This window comes from Leptidea sinapis, chromosome 22 (genome assembly GCF_905404315.1).
Source record: "Leptidea sinapis chromosome 22, ilLepSina1.1, whole genome shotgun sequence".
NCBI classification, from domain to species: Eukaryota; Metazoa; Arthropoda; class Insecta; order Lepidoptera; family Pieridae; genus Leptidea; species Leptidea sinapis.
Window position 1 is genome coordinate 3,949,628 of NC_066286.1, and position 19,028 is coordinate 3,968,655.

The following is a 19,028-nucleotide window of genomic DNA, read 5'->3' on the forward strand; positions in this document are numbered from 1 at the left end:
GATCGCACACCAAGTGGGGAACATGATAGGCGGTATAATGCACCGTTAATAAATGAAGTCGCAGCCTTGGTTACAGGCGAACAGTTTGCTTTCCGTGATATAGTTTTACAGGCCCGAGCTGACACATTAACCAGGGTGCCTGATACTCATAAATTTTATGATGCGTTGCAATATCCGATCATATTTAGTAAGGGACAAGAGGGGTACCACTTTCAAGTTCCTCAAATTAAACCTGTAACAGGTCTTCCCTTGCATAACAAAAAGGTTTCATGCATGGATTTTTATGCCTACAACATGATGATACGAGAAAACAACTTTAACATTGTACAAAGATGCAAGCAACTGGCCAATCAGTTTTACGTTGACATGTACGTTAAAGTTGAAAGCGAGAGGTTACGGTACATATCATTAAATCAAACTAAAATAAGAGCAGAGAATTACATCCATCTTCAAGACGCTGTGGCAAATGACGCTAATTTAAATCCAAATAACTTAGGTCGTATGGTCATTTTACCATCTTCATTTGTAAATAGCCCGCGGTACTTACACGAATATACTCAGGACGCGTTTGTTTATGTGCGTACACATGGTCGCCCTGACTTATTCGTCACCTTTACTTGCAACCCAGCCTGGCCCGAAATAGTCAATCAGTTGATGCCGGGGCAAAGCGCAATAGATAGACATGATGTAGTCGCAAGAGTTTTTAGACTAAAAGTTAAAAAACTAATGGATGTGATTAATAAAGACCGAGTGTTCAGAGAAGCGCGCTGCTTTATGTACTCTGTCGAATGGCAGAAACGTGGACTGCCACATGTCCATATATTATTGTGGTTAAAAGATAAGTTACGACCCGATCAAATAGATAACATAATCAGCGCTGAAATACCGGATCCTAACATTGACAAGACTCTCCATGACATTATTGTAAAAAATATGATTCACGGTCCATGCGGACCCGAAAATCCACAGTGCCACTGCATGAAAGACGGAAAATGCACAAAAAAATTTCCTCGCAAGTTAGTGAAAGAGACCGTTCACAACGACCACGGATACCCGCAGTATCGTAGAAGAGCGCCAGCAGACGGAGGTCGAACAGCAACCGTGAAGCTCCGAAATGGTAGCTACGTTACGGTTGATAATAGTTGGGTAGTCCCCTATTCACCAATTTTATCAAAAATGTTTAACGCCCACATAAATGTTGAGGCATGCAGTTCAGTACGCGCCATCAAATATATTTGCAAATATATAAACAAGGGTAGTGATCAAGCTATTTTCAATTTTAGAAATACTGATCTTGCGAATCCCGTAGATGAGGTACAAACTTATCAGTCTGGTCGGTATGTCAGCAGCAACGAAGCCGTGTGGCGTCTGTTAGCATTTCCGTTGCACGAAAGGCATCCCACCGTGACACATCTCAGCGTGCATTTAGAAAATGGTGAACGCGTTTATTTTAATGAACACAATTTCCACGAACGAATAACTACTCCGCCAAAAACCACACTCACTGCTTTTTTTGATCTTTGTATCAGAGATGAGTTTGCAAAAACTCTTCTTTATGTCGAGGTGCCGAGGTATTATACTTGGATGGGATGCAAGTAGGAAAACTTGGAAACGCCGCATTCAAGGTGCTTCAGTTCACGATTGGCCTGGCGTCAAATCTGGAGATGCTTTAGGACGAGTTTATACAGTTCATGTTAGTAACATGGAATGTTTTTGTCTACGCATGCTTTTACACCATGTGCGCGGACCTACCTCTTTCAATGATCTAAAAAAATACAACACACAAGATTATCCTACATTTCGAGAGGCATGTGAGGCAAGAGGATTACTGGAGAATGACAACCATTGGGATGTGACACTGGAAGAAGCTGCTCAATGTAGATCAGCAGGCAAGATGAGAGAGCTATTTGCTGTATTAGTAGCGACATGTGGTATTTCAAATCCTCAACAATTGTGGGATAAATACAAAAATGATATGACCGACGATATATTGCACAGATTACAAGAGCAAAATCCCAATGTCACGTACAGTGATTTAATTTACAATGAGGGTCTGACAAAAATTGAAGACCAGGTTAAAACAATTTCTGGAAAGGATTTATCAGATTATGGAATGATCAGACCACAGAGAACCGAGGAAATCAGTAGCGATTTAATACGGGAACTAGATTACGATACTGCTTCCTTACAACAACAATTGACAGAGTCTGTTCCACGTTTGATCCCAGAACAAAGGTTAGTATTTGACAATGTTTTCAAAAAAATCGAAGATGGCGAAGGTGGTTTGTTATTTTTGGATGCTCCCGGAGGCACGGGAAAAACCTTTCTTTTAAACTTGCTTTTAGCGCAAATCCGAAAAGATAAAGGAATTGCTGTAGCAGTTGCCTCTTCCGGAATAGCCGCCACTCTGCTCAATGGTGGTCGAACGGCACATTCGGTGCTTAAACTGCCATTAAACTTAGCCCATGAAGAAATGCCAGTCTGTAATATAAGTAAAAACAGCGAGCGTGGACGTATGTTGCAGCAATGTAAATTATTAGTTTGGGATGAGTGTACTATGTCCCATAAAAGAGCAATTGAAGCTCTAGATCGGACTTTGAAAGACATCAAGAGTAATCCAAATATCATGGGGGGGATGGTGGTACTTTTAGCGGGCGATTTTAGACAGACTTTGCCGGTTATCACTAAAGGCACCCCTGCAGATGAAATAAATGCGTGTTTAAAAGCGTCAACGTTATGGGTGCACGTAAAAACGTTTAGTCTGTCTACAAATATGAGAGTGCAACTACACAATGATGTAATCTGGACAATATGCTGCTGCTCTTCTTAAAATTGGAGAAGATCGTATGGCAAAGGATGGTAATGGCATGATTACATTGGATCGTGAATTCTGCAATGTTGTGCATAATCCAGATGATCTAAATAACTTCGTCTATAGCGAACTGCTAACTAATATGAGGAATAGAGACTGGTTATGTGAAAGAGCAATTTTAGCGCCAACGAATGAAATGGTGGGACAGATAAACGAGCAAATTATGTCACGCGTGGAAGGTGATATTGTTGAGTTTCTCTCTGTAGACACTGTAATGGATACTGAACAAGTAACATCATACCCTGTAGAATTTCTTAATTCTTTAGAACTGTCGGGAGTACCTTCACACAAACTGAGGCTGAAAGTAGGCGTTCCTGTCCTTTTAATGCGGAATTTAGATGCACCAAGACTGTGTAATGGCACACGGTTGCAAGTGACACACCTCGGTCGCAATATTGTAAAAGCAATCATTATGACTGGAATGGCAAAAGGAGAGAACGTTTTAATCCCCCGTATACCCATAATTCCGACAGATTTGCCATTCCAGTTTAAGAGATTACAGTTTCCGCTGAAAATCGCATTCGCTATGACGATAAATAAAGCTCAGGGGCAAACATTAAAAGTAGCCGGCATTAATTTAGAAAAGAGTTGTTTTTCTCACGGACAATTAAACGTGGCTTGCTCACGTGTTTCAAGTCCACAGAATCTCCATGTGTTGGCCAGAGAGGGAAAAACAAAGAACATAGTTTACAAAAATGTACTACAGTAATAAGGCCTCTTATTTTTAGCTTCCTACATTATTATACTACTTACATTAAGTTAGTACTTCCTACGCAGATGATGTTACGGATGTCACACTGTCTAACATCGGGGGTTGGCAGGTAGGTAGTTAGTAGTATTTTAAACCGATTTACATTATTTACTTTTTATATTTACTAAGGAAACATTCGGAGCTATCCATTATGTAGCTTAGGTTGCTTTTGAACAAATTTTGATGTGAAGTTGAGGACTGGAACACGATAGTGGGACATTGTTGCAGGGGGACTTATAGCCGGGAGAAAACAAAAAAACTTATGCGGACGAAGTCGCGGGTAAAAGCTAGTCTACTATAATTATTATAGTAAGCCTTCTTTGTCAAAGAAGCTTTAATATATTTTTGTGCTGTAAAAATCATCTGAATTGAATGAATTCAAATTACATTTTTTCTTGAATTAAGTAATATTTTTTCTAATATACATAAAATTACACGCCTCTATTTAAACCAAAGCTAGTCATATCGACTAGATTATTTAATTTGATTTATAAACACTTCGTGAATAGATTAAATTTTATTTTTATTTGCAATAGAACTTATGTCCAGACTAGTTAGTTATAAAACACGTAAAGTTATGTCGTGGATGAAGAAGATATTTCAACTTATATTGTATTCTACTGAGGCAAATACCACAAAACCTCAGCGCGCGTCCAGTGTGCGGATTTATAAATAAATAATAACCCAATCTTGATTAGTATTCAAGTCGTCACACGCAATATCTGGTGAGGCTACTAAAACTTAAGCCGTTTCTCCACCGCGAGCGAAGCGGACCTATTAAAGACTCCGTTCAAGTTGCCAGAGTGAATCTGATACTTGTGATTCTACCAACAAATAGTCGTGCGGAAAGGACTCAGCGAGCTGAAAGAGTTGAAATTAACTCGCACCATTCTAGCAGCATTTCCATAGAGAAAGAGGTGAGAGGGACGGACCAAACGACAAGTGTTGAAAAACGAGTTCACTACGTCAAGGTCTCTGCAACTAGTTTAGAACGGACCATAGATGGCGACAATAGATTGAAGTATTTTATTTATTTTCAAGTTATCATAATTGATAAAGGCGCGAATACTATATGAACGTATGAAAATGTTTGCCAGTTCTTATCTATGCTTAAGATACAACAATATGTACTTATTTTTCTTTAAAAGACTTGATCACTGTCTTAACATGATTCTTAACATCGCGAATGTGCAACAAAACACGATTGCAAGCAACGTGAAGTGAGGAGCGTACACGGGAGAGAACTTGAACTCTATACCGCGACGAGTTGGAAAATCACAAATAGAGTCGCGTTGGGACTGTATAAAATTTGATATTTCCTTGGCAGAGGCTACAAAATTACGACCATTATCGCTATAAATTATTTTAGGGATACCTCGGCTTGATAGGTCGGCGTAAAGCTTGAGTTACAGTTGAGCTTAATTGTGCACCCAACACACAGGCGCATAGCTCAAGTCTTGGTATAGTAGTGGCCTTTAAAGGGGCTACACGTTCTTTAGCGCATAATAGATGAACTTGAATTGATCCATTTGTATCAATAGACCTTAAGTAAATGCAAGTTCCGTAAGCTTGCTGGGAAGCATCACAAAACAATGCATTTCAATGAGGACATTATTATTAATTAGAGTTATTCTAGGTATTTTCAATTGTGAAAAATTATTTATATTATTAGAGAATGACTTCCAAAGTTTATAGATATCGCTAGGCACCTCTTCGTCCCAGCCTAGTTTTAGAGGCCATAAGCCTTGCAAAATAATTTTAAGTTTTATAACATATAGTGACAATAATCCTAGAGGATCAAAAATTTTACTAAAACTTGAGAGAATAGATCTTTTAGTAGCAATTGTGTTTGTAGGTAATTGAAACGGAAAATGTATTTCATCTGAAGTGGAACACCAACCAATACCTAGAGTGCTTGAGGAATTGCTGATGATTAGATTTCCCTGATCAGAATTATTTGTATCTGGCAAAATATCAGGTAGCTCAGATCTATATTTTCTTAAATGAAAACATCCTTTAGATAGCTCTTCGGATACTGAGCGTTGAATATAGTGTAATTCTTGCGGTGAATCATATCCTGTCAAAATATCATCACAGTACCTGTCATTTTAATTTTATTTTAGGGTCAGCACATTCTTCAGCGAGTTGAAAAATGCACCTAGTGGTAAGAAAAGTAGCAGAAGAAAATCCATATGTGACTGTTTTTAGACGTAGAGTACGGAGAGGTTCGTACTCATTTTAGAAAATCAAATATTAAAATTCAAAGGGATAAATGATGTAACTTCCTTTTCTGAAACGAAAGGAAAGTTCGTACTTTCAATAAAATTTAGCGATCCTTCTGTACCCATCCTACCATTTTATTTTTCCGTCGTGAGTAACGTTAATTTGGACTATGACGGTATATTAGGTGATGACTTCCTTAACGCTTACAGGGCAAACATCAACTATCAAAATTCTTAGATAGTATTTAATCATAACCCGTTACAGTCTTACAAACTCAAATCACTACCATATAAGATCCCTCCATGCTGTGAAATGTTTATAGAATGACGTTACTAACCCTGAAACAAAAGAAGGCCTTATCCTATGTAATCAACTACCAGAATATCCAAAACTATTTTTTTCTCGTTGCCTTGTCCGATTAAATCCTAACAATAAAATCAAATTGTGGGTGCTTAATATCTCTGAAACTGAAACGGAACTGAAATATTTAAATTTTGAATTAAAGCCTGTTTCACAAATCCTCGAAACAGAGTCTATCGAGTCGACCTCTTGTAATATATTTTACAGCTCTGATTCTCAAAATCTTCATAGCGGAAGTTCCCTGACCTCTAGAGTACAATAATCTCTCAGATGTGAACATTTAAACTCGGAGGAGGAAAGCCGACTTCGTGAACTTTGTTCTCGCTTCGCGGATATATTCTACATGGAAGGTGATTCATTGACTTCCACTAAGACTTTAAATCATGAAATTCGCAACACTTCCGAAAGGCCAATCCAAGCCAAAAGTTACCGGTTTCCGGAATGCCATACAGAGGAAGTATCTAAGCAAATTAAAGGCTTACTCGAACAAAAACTCATTCGTCCTTCTATGTCCCGTGGTCCGCTCCTATTTGGGTTGTACCCAAAAAACAAGACGCCTCCGGTAAAAAGAAATGGCGCATTGTCATTAACTACCGCAAACTAAACGAAATTACTGTTGGTAATGCCTATCCTATCCCAAACATCACAGATATCCTTGACCAACTTGGCCATTGTAAATACTTTACCACACTGGATTTGGCCTCCTCTTTCCATCAGATAGAAATGAAGTCCGAAGACCGAGAAAAGAACGCTTTCAGCATTTGCGGTGCAGGGTCCTTATCTGGCCACTATGAGTGGACCAGGATGCCATTCGGACTTAAAAATGCACCCTCTACGATCCAGCGGCTGATGAATATCGTATTGACAGGCCTACAAGGTATTGACTGTTATACTTATCTTGATGACATCTGTTGTTTCGGACATGACCTTGACGACCATCTCCAGAAACTAGAAAAGATCTTCCTTAGACTCAGACTTCACAATCTTAAGCTACAGCCTGATAAGAGCGAGTTCTTAAGGACAGAAGTCCAATACTTAGGTCATATCATATCAGATAAAGGCGTTAGGCCAGACCCCCAAAAAGGTTGAATGGGTCCAGAACTTCCCAGTTCCCAAAAATCCTCGTGATATAAAATCCTTTTTAGGTCTCGTCGGGTATTACCGTCGATTTATTAATAATTTCTCCCACATCACTAAACCTCTTACTAATTTATTAAAAAAGGATACTAAGTTCAACTGGCTTATACATAGAACAACAAAACGCTTTCGACTTTCTAAAACCATTCGTTATTACAACCGATGCATCTAATTATGCTGTGTCTGCAATTCTGTCACAGGGTGAAATAGGGAAGGATTTGCCCATAGCTTTTGCCTCGAGAACACTCAATAAAGCTGATGAGGATGAGATCTGAGTTAAGATTTACGATGTGGATAAGATCTGAGTTAAAATTACGATGAGGGTCAGATCTGAGTTAAGAGTTACGATGAGGATAAGATCTGAAATAAAAGATACGATGAGGTTAAGATCTGAGTTAAGAGTTACGATGAGGATAAGATCTGAGTTAAAATAACGATGAGGATAAGATCTGAGTTAAGATATACGATGAGGATAAGATCTGAGTTAAAATTACGATGAGGGTTTTTTTTTTTATGGAATAGGAGGACAAACGAGCGTACGGGTCACCTGGTGTTAAGTGATCACCGCCGCCCACACTCTCCTGCAACACCAGAGGAATCACAAGAGCGTTGCCGGCCTTTAAGGAAGGTGTACACGCTTTTCTTGAAGGTACCCATGTCGTATCGTCCCGGAAACACCGCACAAGGAAGCTCATTCCACAGCTTCGTAGTACGAGGAAGAAAGCTCCTTGAAAACCGCACTGTGGAGGACCGCCACACATCCAGATGGTGGGGATGATATCGTAACTTGTGGCGTGTCGTGCGAAGGTGAAAAGATAGAGGGTAAGATCCGAGTTAAGAGTTACGATGAGGGTAAGATCTGAGTTAAGAATTACGATGAGGATTAGATCTGAGTTAAAATTACGATGAGGGTAAGATCTGAGTTAAGAGTTACGATGAGGATAAGATCTGAGTTAAAAGTTACGATGAGGGTAATATCTGAGTTAACAGTTACGATGAGGATAAGATCTGAGTTAAGAGTTACGATGGGGATAAGATCTGAGTTAAGAGTTACGATGGGGATAAGATCTGAGTTAAAAGTCACGATGAGGGTAAGATCTGACCTCCACAGAAATGCATAATAAAAACCCATGTTGGCCTACTCGATGCTTGGGAACCACTTGTGAATAACAAATGGGTGTTTATTCAGTCACATCCAAATATGATATCCATGGATTGTGGTTCAAGCGGCCTGTCTGAAATTACAGTATTTGGCACAGGCATTCTGAAGGTGACAGAACGATGCACAGTTTATACCAGAACCATGAAGATAACGGCCTTCCAGGGTTATAATATAAATGTTTCCACACCTATGCTAGACTTTAGCATAACAACTAATTCATGCTGTATCCCAGAAGTAAGAGGTGAACTCGGTGACTACAAAGTTCTAAAAGTGATCAGTTTAACCAATTTAAAACAGAACAGTGACAGTGCTATAAAAGACTTAGACACTATTGTGAATAAAAAATCTTTTATTGATTATCAAACTCATTTTATTTCATTATATACTATATCGTTTTTAATTATCATGTTTTTATTAGCCTATAAGTTAACTAAGTTTTGTATTTTTAGATTAAAGAAAATTAAAGGAACAAGTACTGAACAAGTAGAGGAAAATGTAACTCCTGCTCCTCTTAGAATGATAGCCTAAATTCTAACTATACTCCGAAACTTTAATTTAACGGTCTTATGCGGGGGGTTGTTATACCCTTAGAATGAAGGGCATAAGGCTGATTAAGCATTTAATATTGATTAGTAAATATTTTGATTACTATATATATACCACGACCTAACGGGAGCAAGAGCAGTACTTAGTCAGTCAATCGCCTTCTATCTAAACAAACGTGTTATATTTAAAGTACTAATTCTACCAAATCTATATTCTCTGTATCTTTTCCACTGTTTTTATTAATACTTGTATTTGTGTGAATAAACTTTTCTTTTAAAAAAGGGAGATTTTCCTTTCGGTATAACAGTATGAACCCGAAACAAAAAACCAGTCACGAGTTTGGGTGTTCCAAAAAAAATGGTGGCCACGTTTGTCTCCAAAACCGGTCATGTTGCGACTATTCCTCTTGATCGACAAAGAACGGTTAATGCAGAATGGTATGCTAGCATTTGTTTGCCACAGGTCGTTTCTGAACTCCGTAAAGAGAACTGCAACCACCGCATCATCCTCCATCACTACAATGCGAGTTCTCACACCGCGCACATAAGAGTTTTAGAGCAAGAAAACATAGAATTATTAGACCATCCGCCGTCCAGCCCCGACCTAAGCCCTAATGATTTCTATACTTTCACTAAAATAAAGAATAAATTGCTCGGTTAGAGATTTTCATCATCTGAAGAAGCTGTGGATGCCTACAAAACGGCCATTTTGGAGACCCCAACTTCCGAATGGAATGGTTGCTTCAATGATTGGTTCCATCGTATGGAAAAATGTGTCAAATTTCGCGAAAAATACTTCGAAAAGCAATAAATACATTTTTAAATAGTAATGTGTCACTTCCATGATTCCCGAAATTTTCAGTGCCGCCCTCGTAAAGGCTCCCTGTAAACGTCGGTCCACCAAGAGAGGGTGCACTAGCAGATAACATTGCCAGAAAATGACGCCGATTGCCCACGTGAATCGTGGGTGATCAAGAGCCATTTCAGCTCTGCTGTGGCTTCGCGTGAGATGCCGTATGCTTAGAATCGGCCCCTGATTTGTCTGGATTTAGATCAGAGATCGGACTAATGCGTATGCAATATCCGAATTCGGTCCGAGATTTCTAGATCTGTATTTTCACGGGTGCGGATCGGACTCTGATCGGACGTAGTGCGAAAGCGCTCTTACGAGTTCTATTGTACCGGTTTAGCTTATGTCATACTTTGACAGCTGTTTTTATTAAGTTTAATTATTTACATGAAAATAAAAAAAAAACTTATTTTACTTTATTATTTCGCATTGAAAATTATTTTGACAGAAATATTATTGAACACAGAAGAGTTAAGAGACATTAGAGTGGCCACCACGCGTAATTTTTATGGGAACCACTATTGCCACTCGATGTTTCTACTACACGCGCAATTCAAATAAACACAAGCATTCGCACACATACGCAATCTCCAAAGCTCAACCTCTATAAACTGTTCTGTGGTATTGCTATCTCACGTTGTGGTATTGCTATCTCACGTTGTGGTTTTCTATCGCGCGTTTTCGTGTGCTTGAAGTCATTACAATAATGATTATACCATATACTTGAATGAGCTAGTTATGCGTTAGTGTCTCAAATATTGGATCGTAACACCACAAATGTTTGTTACTAAAAAAAATCCGGATGATTTTGGTTGTTTAAAATTTGCAAATTGATCTTAAGCCTCGTTCTCGTTAAAATATCATATAAAACTTACTTCCAATGAATATTCACCCGACATCAACATTAATGAAGCAGATTTGATTTTTTTTATATTTATCTGATTCTTATTTCCTAGATGCATTTAAAATGTGCTATATTATGCATTTTTATAATGTTTTATTACTGTAAGGAATATATCGTAGTCCACGGTACGCCTCCGTCTACTAGGCACTGACATCTACTATATACCACTAGACTAGCGGCTGTCAAAGTGCTTTTGTGCCTGTTTGATATTCGTCATTTTGGCGCTGTTGGCCATGTGGCGAGAATCTGCGGTACTAAAACTAGTGATGACAACCTCAGCAAACATCGATAAATGGTGGGAAACTTCTTACAAACATTACACTACGTTGATTCTTGAAGTATAAATAACACGGAAAAACGAACGAAATTAATTCAAAATGCAAAAAGTCTTCAGAGTACTGTACGTTCCTTCGCAGCCATTTGTATTATACGTCATAATTAGTTTTCTGGACGCTCGCGAGTGGCGCTTCAAATACGCACAAAAAATTTGCTGTCAAACATAATATGGAATAGCCTGTCCAGTGTTATTTATACATGTCAGTGACTTTAGGCCTTAGCATTTAATGTGTCATATTTTTGTTTAGAATTATTTACTCATAAATTGTGATTATAGCAATTATTGTATGTTCCGTTTCAGTGCGACAGTGATTGTCACGTACCTGACTCACCTATACATCAAGAATGCGATATAACAACGATATGTGTATAATTAATATTATGTGATGTCTCTCCACTAAAAAATAATTGTTAATAATAATTAAATATGTGTTAATAAATGAATACATGTGATGTTTTTAACAAAAGTGAGTTTTTATTTTGTCTCAATAGTATTATATTACCTTAAAGGTAATTCGCGTGGCGTGTTATGCTAAACATATTTTTTTTAATTTGAGTTTTAATTCTGGTAATTCATTTACAAAGTAGGTCTCTCCAAATTTAGGTAGGCTGAAGTTGGTGAATGAAATCGATAAAATTTGTTATTTTATACTGTTTGCGTCTCACGGAATAGAAAATATAACTTGCAAGTAGAAGTGCCACGCAGCTATCGCGCTAGTCCTCAATTATGCGGAGTTCCGCAACACTTGCTTAGTCGTGATTAGCTATGTTCTGTGACATGAAGTTTCGATCGTAACGAAAAATATTACAACGATTAGTACGGAAATACATATATGTCGCAGATATATTGTCAAAGCCGTGATATTATATTTAACGGTAGATTGACGTGACGTTACAATGTCACTAAAATCAGGCCGTTAAATTGTAAGAAATTAAGTCTATTGACAATCTACTGTTTAATTATATCACTAGTGAAATTGTAATATCACGGCTTTGACAATATACCTGCGACATATAGGTACTTAGGTAATATATACAGATTGTTATAAGTTATATACCTACTGGCTCTATTTATACCGATTAATAAAAAGGCGCCGTAAGGCTAGTAAAAACCAAACTTTGTGGCTCTGAATTGTTATTGGCAGGGCGTATCACTTAATAACAGTTATACGTCTTGCTCGTCTCGCCAGTGCATATTATAAAAAAATTACAAACAAGAGAAAACTTATTTTGGCGCGTTAGACATTTCTTAGATGGCTAGGGTTATTGGTTAATGAATTGCATTTTATATTTTATGCATTGTATTCTATTAATAATTAGAAACTTTAAAATACATTTAATATTCCTTTATGAATCGTCGTTAACATTATCCAAATAATTCTTTTTTATTCGAAAAATAAATAATATATCTACATTTTATTTATCTTGACGCGTTCGCGGTCTGCTAGATGTACATGCATAATATATGCACAAACTATAGCTGCGTCTCGTAACGGTGTCGCGACTACAGAGATTTTATCTCATCTAAAAATATGCATACCGCGCTAAAAGTTGTTTTTACTTCAAAAACAATTCTCTATTTTGTACAGACACAGGTGAAATAAAACTAAGAAATAGTGAATGAGAATCAGTTGTATTTGAGATGCAAACCCCCACATACATTTAACCAGTATTATTTTAAAATTAATGAGATTTTATAGCCATTAAATATGAAGCAAAAACAAATCAACTCATGCCATTGCTAAGACAGAACTGACACAGAAAATTTACAAAAAAAAAGTTCAAAATAATTGTTAAAAAAAACTGTAAACGACTTTCTTAATGATATCACAACTTGGGAATGGAGCGATCGTCCTCAGGCCATTTTATTAATTAATTTTATAATGGAAAGAACGATATTTATTTCACCGGAACGGTAACAAGATGAACGAAATATAAAAAGAAATATAGGTGTAACCTATTTGTACTTTTTATTTTAAATACTACTACTATGCGATAAATTGGTAAGTTATAATTATTTCCGTGTCCTCATTTTATATAGATAGTACCAAAATCATCATTGTAAAGTTTATTTACACCTACCCTCTTAAAATTAAATTCTATAATACATAATATCTACCCGTTTAAATTAGATTTTAAATTATTACATCTCGGATTTTTTACCAATTGGGTCACTTTACAAAATGAGTATTTTTAATTTTAATTATATTAATTATTAATTTTAAATTTGTAAATTTACTTTACTTAAACCTTAGTAGATCAGATCTTAGATTACAAATAATAATTTCGCATTCAGACTTAATTTTTACATCATATGTTTTACCTCCTTTTAAATTACAATAAAAAAAATGCGTGCGTACAATGTACACATGTCAGGAGAGAAACCTGCTTTATGCATGAACATCTATAATTCATATGAAGTCCTGGTACATGTTGATAGGATGGACACATGATTTCAACCGCTATGAAAGACTACTCTCACCGCTACCATATTTATGTTCTTCTGGTGTCTATGTGATAATACGTCGTGCCCATGACGTCAGAATATATAAAGGTATTCTCGCGTCATACATATGACAATCTCTTCTTTAACTATGATCGCCTGGTACCAATACACTGTATAACGCTTCCTATCTCATTTTGTCCGAAGATAAATCTTATAAATTTATGTGTCTGTCTCCTTTAACTGTCGCGCTTTTTCGTTTCATCGACTTTCAAATCACAACGATACTAAAGAATTTCTCACTCTAAAATGTCTAATATAAAATAGAGAGAGAGGGGGATAAAGGGTGAACAAAAATATATAACTACCTACATAAATTGTAAAACAACTAAAATCTCATTTTAATTTCTCAGATACCGCAATGTTTTTAGTGTCTCTTGGCTTTTTTGGTCTATTGGTTTTGTGAAGTTGGTATAATCCTTGGCCTATAACTAAAAACACTAGCCATACGCAATACCAATAGTGGTATACTGAGCTATAGTATATCCAGATCCGATCGAATGTAAGAAGTAGGAATGCTGCCGCTTGGTATGATTCTGAGTGAGATCTTAAAAACCACATGATGAAACCGATAATCTTCTTTTTCTGAAAACAATGTATTTTAATTATGTAATTAATTAATATTTAAGTTAATAATTAACCCGTGAGCTCGTTCCTTATCCTCTTCCATAAAAAAAATAATTGTTAAAAAACTGTTAAAGGTTTAATGAAATTTAAAAAATTACTGTTTAAGAAGCGAATGAGTGAAGAAAGAATGACGCATCAAATATATAAGGCAAGTGTGTGTGGGTCGGTCGCGGGAGACATCGTAGGACATTCGTCGACCAAATTGGGGACGAATTGAAAAAAGGAAAGGTCCGAAGCACCCGGAACCGGCGAGCATGTATCAAAAGAGTAATGAATGTAGAAGAAGAATGTTTGTAGGCATAGAAGCAAATGGCATTCTGTTGTCTCTGAGTTCCGTTCAGTAAATCAATTTTGTTATCGGCTTATTATGATTTTTTTCCAAGATTATTTGAATTCGGTACAGATGAAAATAGTTGTATATATGTTTCATAGTAAAATTTCTTACCAATCCTGTGGCTTCCTTATAGTAGAGTTTATAATAAATATCTTCAGCCATTAAATAAAACGGACAGAAGTAGATACAAAAGAAATATCCAGCGTGATAGCCATGCCATATCACTGACACAAACAATGCGGCATGAATCCTGAAAATATAGTTTAGAAATAACAATTCCTAAATAATTAACATACAATATTCTAGAAAATTTATTGAAGTAGGCGTTACTTTGCGGAAATCCATAATTATGCAAATGAGTCTCGTGCCAGATCTTGGCGAGACAACACGTCCTGAGGATACCTCGTGTAGAGGCCGTGTCGAATTGTTTAACGACAAATATTGGCGGAATTAACACTAAAGAAAACTCAAATCATTTGTACAATATTCTAAATAATAATGTTAACACACATATCGTTCGGGACAGCGCCCGTTGTGATTGGTCGGCCATTATTACCCACAAAAAAGATAGGAATCGTATTTTTCTGAGGTTGAGGCGTGTAAAACTGGGTGATTCACTCTCGCTCCAGTCCTGAAGATGCCTCGTATAGGGGCAACGCATGGTACAGAAGTTATTTTTTTTATGAAAATAAGGAACGAGACGAGTAGGATGCTCATCTGATGGTAATCGATACGCACTGCCCATTGCAATGCAGTGCCACTCAGGATTCTAACGGCCGTTCCCAATATTCAGTCTATTTCTTACTTGAGATTAAAATCGTAACTATCATTGACTTTTCTGTCCCAATAAACTTATCGACGATAACTCGACTTATCCGTACACGCTGTCTGTCAATGGGCTGACGTATAGCTTACCAGCGATAGAAGTTTGTACGGAAATTGCAATTCACGCGTCCCAATACAAGGCGATAAGAATGACTTATCGGGTATACTGGGACAACTTCAGATTATTGACAGCTAATTACTGACCAGTGGAAGGTAGTAATTTATCTCTATCTGTAGATAGTATATTGGGAACGGCCCTTAAACACCCAAAAATTCTGAGCGGTGAACGACAAATTGCGCTCGTCCCCTTCATAATATGTTAAGTCTCATTTGCCAATTGTTTTCACTAGCTACGGCGCCCTTCAGACCGAAACACAATAATGCTTACACATTACTGCTTCACCTCAGAAAAAGGCAGCGTTGTGGTACCCATAATCTAACCGGCATCCTGTGCAAAGGAGGCTGGATTATGCGAACTTATAATAACGCTATTGATAATTTAAAACATTTTAAATAGCAATGGATTATCTATAGTCATTTTCTTTAAATATGCTATAATGTTCATATTAATAGTTTATGGTCTGTGCAAAATATATTTTAAGTACTTACTTGAGCGGCTTGATTGGAAATCTCATATAAACCACCATAGCAACCCAATACTGCACAGCCTTGTTCCATACCTTCATGGAATCTCTCAAAGTAACAACCGTCTCACAACCCCACACCTCCATAGACTAAACAGTTTTGAAATCATATTCAGCTTTCTTAGCTTCCTCATCAGACCTAAAATAAAGAAAAATTTATATTTAAATAAATCACGGCTTTGACAATATACCTGCAACATTTGTCGTAATTAAAGAAAAATTTTATACATTTAGTATGTATGAATGTATACAATTTACCCGTCCTACTGGACGAGGTACCAGTACAAATAGTCACTTCGAAAAGTAATTTTAAATCCTTTTTGAATAAAAATATTTGAATTTGCCCATTTGATGCGGAATCCTTAATATGCTTATGTATATAAGCATTTATAAATTATTATTTCACTAGTGATATTATAATTCGGAGATTGTCAATCGACTGAACAGAATGAACAGAAATGATTCTTACAATTTAACGGTGTTGTTTTAGCGATATTATAATTTCAAGGGTAAACGACAGTAATATTGTAAGACAATGATATTTTGATGATTTTACTGGTCGTTAGTTTATGAGGCCGTCGCTGATTGGTCTGTTTCATTATTGTGTGTGTGTGTGTGTGTGTGTATGTATTTCACAATTTTTTAGTTATGCATTAGTGTAATCAACTAAATAATAAAAAATTGTTTATCCAGTACCTGTATTCATAATTATAAAATTTTGTAAGGTTACCATTTAAATAATTATAAATTGTTCGTACAAATAATAACTGTGAGGCACCATGCGATAAGACACCTAAAACACATGTTTTTCATAAGAACTCTCACATACAGCTATGTGAGATATGTTATTCCACCAGTCAGGTGTAAATGAATTATGAATTTACACAGACGGCTCCAAAATGGCTGCTGGAACTGGTGCCGGCATCTTCTCACAGGAACTGAACATACACACTTCCATACCCTTGGGCACACACACAGTGTAGCCATTAAGAAGAAAAGTACATGGCCACAGAATCAGAATTCTTTCTGACAGTATGGCGGTACTAACAGCGCTGAAGGGTTAAGCGTTCAGCGCTAATATATGAGTGTCACCAAACCCTGTAACAAGTTGCCTCTTATAAGCGGTTCGTTGGGTAATGATGCAGCGGATGAACTTGCAAGGCGGGCATCGGCAACCCTAGTGACTGGTCCATTGCCACTTCTGCCACTGCCCTTCGGCCAAATGCGCTCATGGATACGCTCTCTCACCAACAACCTACACAACACCTGATGAATGAATGTCTCAAGCTGTAGACAGTCGAAAGAAGCGATACCTGCACTGTCGCCCAAACTGACACGTAGACTTATCAGCCCCAACAGACATGACATCCGTATAATGGTGGGCACCCTAACGGGTCACACATCACTAAACAAGCGCCTTTTCACAATCGGCGTAACGGACAGTCCTAAGTGCAGAGGCTGTCTAGCCGAGGACGAAACGGTCACTCACGTAATCCTGGAATGTTCTGAACTTCTGGAAGGAGCTGGGCTGGTTGGAGTGACTGGCCAATACTGCACACAAAATGGACCCATATGCCATATGCGGAAACGGGCTCCTGTTAATTATTAAGTAATTAATATTATTAAGTATTGCACTATAGCCAGATACAATAATGATCAACGTTATCCCTAAAATTGTACCAGCCCACTTTTTGGCTTCTTCTGTTCTAAGTTTTCTGTAATATGGTCCAATTAGAACACTAAACAGAAGTAATGATAAATAAATTATGTCATTTTTGTTTTTTTGTACAAAAGCCCACATTATTACTGAGTTGTGAGTACTGAACAGACAATAAAAAATTAACTAGGTACTATTTAACACAATGATATTTTTTAATAATTTTTAGATACAAAACAAAATCATAACTCGTTTTTTTTGGGGATTTTATGACCTGGTAACTAAGACCTTTAAGTCAAGTCTTTTTTTATTATCTAAATATGTATAATTTTCATTTCACAGTTCACTTATCACTTCACTTTATTTTATATTGTTAGAATTGTATTCTTAATATATTTATATAATGGTTTATAACTTCTTTTGTCTCTTAATAACTGATCAAGTGGAGGCGGGCGCGATGAAGAATCACATTAAAATTTTGGAGTCACTGATGACTGATTTCACTAGCCAGCACAAGTCTGTCAATCAAAAATGTTTGGCAGTTGACAATAAGGTGGTCCATAGTTCCTTCATTTGAATTGCAATGAGGGCAAATTTTATTCTTAACAATACCCAATCTTGCAAGGTGTGACGGTGCAGTATTGTGGCCAAAACGCAATCTATTATCGGACGCAATTCGCGCTTTCAGAGTTCAAAAAAAATGTATTCGTGCAATATGCAATGCACACTGGATGGATAGCTGCAAGCCACTTTTAATCAAAAAGAAAATATTAACACTACCCTGTGTATATTCGGGATATGTGTGTATTTGTATGTACAAACACCCGGAATATTTCACCAAAATGAAAGATCACTCTTCTAGGAATACTCGATACCCAAACAAATTACTTGTACCCAAATGTGAATTGACACTCTGCCAAGAAAATGTCCATTAAATGGCAATAAAAATATATACTAAGTTACCCGACCATTTAAAAGTTAGATTTAAAATTAACTAAGATTAGTTAAAACTTTTATTAAGCTTAAAGAATCTGTTAGTTACGTACGCCAAATATAGTAACATGTAATACATATCACTATATTTGGCGTTTTCACATATTTAGCAATTAGAGGTATATTAAAAATAATGTTATTTGAGTAATGGTCTTGTTAGAGTAAAAATATTCTTTGTACCTTAATTACCTACAATAATTGTAGATTGTCTTACAATTTCTATTCTCAAATATTTGTACAGTCACTAATTTGTTGATTCTTGACAGTTGCTTGACTTGACAGTAAGTCAGTAAATAAATAAAATA

The 19,028-nt window shown here is 36.7% G+C and overlaps 1 pseudogene; it reads right to left on the minus strand.

Moving 5' to 3' along the window:
* Nucleotides 1-12,542: 12,542 nt before the first annotated feature.
* Nucleotides 12,543-18,631, minus strand: LOC126970768 (lysophospholipid acyltransferase 7-like; annotated as a pseudogene).
* Between the last annotated feature and the right edge of the window lie 397 nt (nt 18,632-19,028).